The sequence below is a fragment of the Acanthisitta chloris genome, unplaced genomic scaffold (assembly GCF_000695815.1).
Source record: "Acanthisitta chloris isolate BGI_N310 unplaced genomic scaffold, ASM69581v1 scaffold14782, whole genome shotgun sequence".
NCBI lineage: Eukaryota > Metazoa > Chordata > Aves > Passeriformes > Acanthisittidae > Acanthisitta > Acanthisitta chloris.
Window position 1 is genome coordinate 3,538 of NW_008658972.1, and position 4,494 is coordinate 8,031.

Here is a 4,494-nt window from a genome sequence, read left to right on the forward strand (position 1 = left end):
GGGTTGAGTTGTGCACCTACTCCTCAGCTGGGTGGCATGAGAGAGAGGTCAAAATCATGCCCAAGCCCTCCTCCAGCAGCCAATACTGCCCCAACTCCCCTCAGCACCCACCACAGCATCATAGATTCATAGTAGGTTAAGGAGTTGGAATGGAGCTTAGAGATCATCCAGTGCCTATGCCCTGCCCTGGGCAGAGACACCTTCCACCACACCACGTTGCTCAAGGCTTTAGCCAACCTGGCTTTGAACACTGCCAGGGTTGGGGCAGCCACAGCCTCCCTTGGGCAACCTGGGACAGTGTCTCACCACCCTCACAGGGAGAACTTCTGCCTAACATCTAACCTAAATTTCTTCTCCTTCAATTTGAATCCTTTACCCCTTGTCCTTTCACTGCAGTTCCAACAATCCTCCTGGCTCCAGCACATCGGGATCTCTGCACTTCCCAAGTCTTTCTGTCTGCTTGTCCTTTAAGCTTCTTTTCTCCAGCTCCTTGGTAGAGTCTCCTCCAGGCTGAACACAATGAAGGCTGAGGGTGATCAGCACAAGGTGCAAGCACAGCCAGAAAAAGGATTTATTTCCTACAAGCTCCATTATTTCATCTCAAAGCTTTATTTTCCCCAACTGTGGCTTCAATTATTTCGACTCAAGGCTTTTTTTTCCCCCACTGTGGCTTTTTGCATGCAAGAAGCCACAGTGAAGCTCTTTCTCAGGAAAGCCATGGCTCAGAGGGGATTTTGCAGGGTGGGTGACCCATCCCAAGCTCTCCCCACAGAGGGCTGGAATGGGGAAACACTCCTGAGATGCTGCACTGAACCTTTGAGTTGGTTTTGAACATTTAAAATCTGATTATTATTTTTTTCAGTTTTGCAGTGTTTTGTGGCTTCCTGGGAACTGGTGGGAGCCTTTGGTGGCAGAACATTTTCATTAAGGAACCAGAATCCTGTTTGCTTACAGCTCTTCCCCATCACCCAAACCCAAAGGGAAGAAAGAACATTCTTCCCCAGGTGACAACAAAAACAAGTCTCCCTAAATATGTGGTTTGCAGCTTGGTGCTCCTTGCAAAGGCTGCAAACAGCATGGACAAACCCCTGGGTGCTTTGCAGAGAGGATGGCCTGAAGCTGTGATGCTCCAGAGACTAAGCTGTGATGCTCCAGGTGCTCTGCAGAGAGGATGGAGTGAAGTTGTGATGCTTCAGTGACAGCCTGGCTGAGTTCTGCCACCCAGAGCAGCATCTTCAGCTCTATTTGGACTAGCAAATGAGCTTTTCTAGCTGGAAAACGCCTGACTCTCTATACCCATCCCTGCACCACACTTCAGCTTTCCTAATTGCCTTTCTTCAGGGGTTAATGTTGAGTAATACCTATTTGGGGGAAAAATTGCACCATAAACAGCCCATGGGGAAGGAAAGAAATCATTGCTAATGAATGTCAAAGTGGATTAGCAAAACAGAGAGGCCAAGGAAGAGCACCTTTTTTCCTTCTCTTATTTTTTTTGGCTTAGCAAAAGAACTTTTTGCAAGGATTAGGTTTCATGCAAATTTTGCAGTGCCTTGCAAGGGAGTTAATGCTTTGTCATCTCCCCAGAGTGAGTTCAAATGCTGTTCGACTCCTGCAGAAAGGCTGGAAAAAATATAGCCTTTTCTTCTGGAAAATAAGGGAAATACGTGAAATATTGATGGATTCTTTTAAGCACATTTAAGGCTCAGAATACAGAATAAGTTAAGTTGGAAGGGACCACAGTGGCTCATCTGGTCCAACAAATACTGGATGCAAAGGGCTCCAATGTTGGGGAATTTGGCGGTTTATTAGATGTTCAGGGTCTGAATTTATAGCAGATAATGTACATCTGATATTTAGCCAAAAATATACTTCCGGGTCCCTTCCAAGCACAGCAAAAAAGAGAGTTGAAAGCCTTAAATAAATTGTCAAAGCATAGAAATAAAGATTAAACTAAGAAAAATGGACTAATAAGGATGAAAGTGTTGTTATTTCACAGCTATTTGGTGTTTGGGAGGTTTGTGTCACTGTTGTGCTGCTCAGAGCAGCATCTTCAGCTCCATTTGGGCCAGCAAATGAGATTTGTTTGAGATGGGATCAAGGTTTACTTTGGCCAACACAACCTTTGATTTAAAGCCTCATTACCATCCCTGCAAAACTGTGCTGGGAGAGCCACAAAAGTGACTTATGGACAAGGGGAAAAGGGAAAAAGGGAGGAGAAAACCCCATTCAGCTCTGCCCATGGATGAGCACCACCTCACTTCTCTTGCCAAGGTTGCCAAGCCAGGGCTGGTACCTCTGGTTCCTGCATAACCTCAGCTCTGACAGCTCTAAAAGCTGCTTTTTTTCTTCCCCAATATGCAAAGAAACAGCTCAACATGAGCAACTTCAGCACAAATCCTTTCCCTTTTCATTTTCTCCTCGTTACTCAGCAGAAACTCCTATTTCCTTGCTCTTGTACTGAAGAAAGAAAAGCCTCAAGAGCACAGAAGATGCTGAAATGAAGTGCTAACCCCTCTCTTACCCCTCGTGGCTCCCTTCCCTCCTGCCAGCTCAACTTGTGGTTGAGATTACAGTGTTAAATCACAAGCTTCTCTTTGAAATAACTGCTCTGATTTCACCAGGGTGAGGAAGGAAAAGGACCAGAGGGTTGTGCAAGGTGTGTGGGGAGGGAACAGGGCTGTGATGGCTTCCCTGGGCTTGGTGGTGGGTTGAGGGGTGTCAAACAGGATTGCGCACCTTCAGGCTTGTCCACAGCTCATGGTTCATGGCTGGAGACATCAGAGAGGGATTTCCCCCTGCTCCAGTTGTGCTTGGAGGATTTGAGCATCTTCTTGGGCAGGATGGGGCTGTGTATGTAGTTACAGGGAGATGCTGGTGATGTCCTCCTGTTCCAGCTGTTCTTGTGCAAGGATGGAGGGTTTGAGCATCCTCTTGGGGCAAGATGGGACTCAGTGTGTAGTTACAGAGGATGCTGATGATGTCCCCCTCCAGCTCTTCTTGTACAGGCATGAAAGGTGTTAGCATCCTCTTGGGCAGGATAGGACTGTGTGTGTAGTTGCAGGGAGATGCTGGTGGTGTTCTCCTACTTCAGTTGTCCTTGTGTAGGGATGGAGGGTATTAACATCCTCTTGGACATGATGGGGCTCACTGTGTGTAGTTACAGGGGTTGTTGGTGATCTCCCCCTGCTCCAGCTCTTCTTGTGCAAGGATGAAAGGTGTTAGCATCCTCCTGGGCAGGATAGTGCTCTGTGTGTAGTTATATGCTGGACTGGATGGAAAATAAGACCCTCTGGATGAGGCAAGAGGGCCAAACCCCAAGTTTTCACCCCCAAACTAAAACTTGTGGCTAGAGCATGAGCTTATCCCCTTTGAGCCCCACAAGGCATCTCCTTGGTGACCCCAAATAGCAATGCACACAGATGACACTGATATCCCTCTAAACGCATGCACAAGACCTACCAGGTTCCCACATTTCTCCTGCTGATCCCTCCCAAGCAGAAATAAGCACTTTGACACCTTCAACTCTTCCGTTAACCCACAGTTTCACCTTACACTTGGGGATCTTCAGAGACTCACACCATGCCCCTATTTTTAGCTTGTCCTCTCAGCCTCAGCTGCTCTGGCTGAGAGACCCTCACAGGACGCCTGTGGCCAGGCAGTATTTGGAGGTATTTTTAGCCATGTCCATCTGTGATGGGCCAGGCTGGGCATAGCAACTGTGGTTTGAGCATCTGCAAGCAAGACTGGTTGGGCAGGAGGAGTAGAAACGGCTCCAAGGGCTTTTTTGGCCATAGCCAGAAGCAAATGTGGAAGTGAGTCCTCAATCCTGGGGTCAGGGAGGGTTAAATAAAGAAAAGACCTGTTCTGACCAGTGTGTCTTTTGGGTGCAGCTGAGACTGAGCTCACTGGTGGGATGTGATGGTGCAGGAGGGGGAGGACAGAGCAGCCCCATGCCCAAACCCATCTGTGCAATGCTCTAATGGGACAGAGGGTGAGAATAAGAGTGAGAATAAGAGTGAAGATAAGAAGTTTCTCCTCTTTTATATCACTCTCATGTCTCATCCAACATCTCCTGGCTCTGCCACAGAAACCTCAGCATCGCTATTGCATTGCCCAAGCCCTGATTCAACCAAAGATCTCACCCCCATCCTTGCTCTCCTGAGGGGGAGATAGACAACCCCCAGAGCTAATGGTCCCAAAGCTTCCCTTTTCTCAGAACAAAGCAGGATGCTGCTCCAAAAAAACAACAACACAAAAGAACACCAAGCCCCCAAAAAACCACTGCTGGAACTTTTACTTTCCTTGAGCCTTTTGCTGCATTTCAGGTGGGATTTGGGAAGTTGCTGCAGGTTTTGTAGCTTTCAACTTCATGTTTTCACTTTTCAAAGTCTGCTGTGGTGACTAATATCTGCCTGCACAGATTACACTACCTTGGCCTGGAAAAACCCACTGCTACATGGAAAATGGAAATAAAACAGCTCCAAAGGAGTCTCT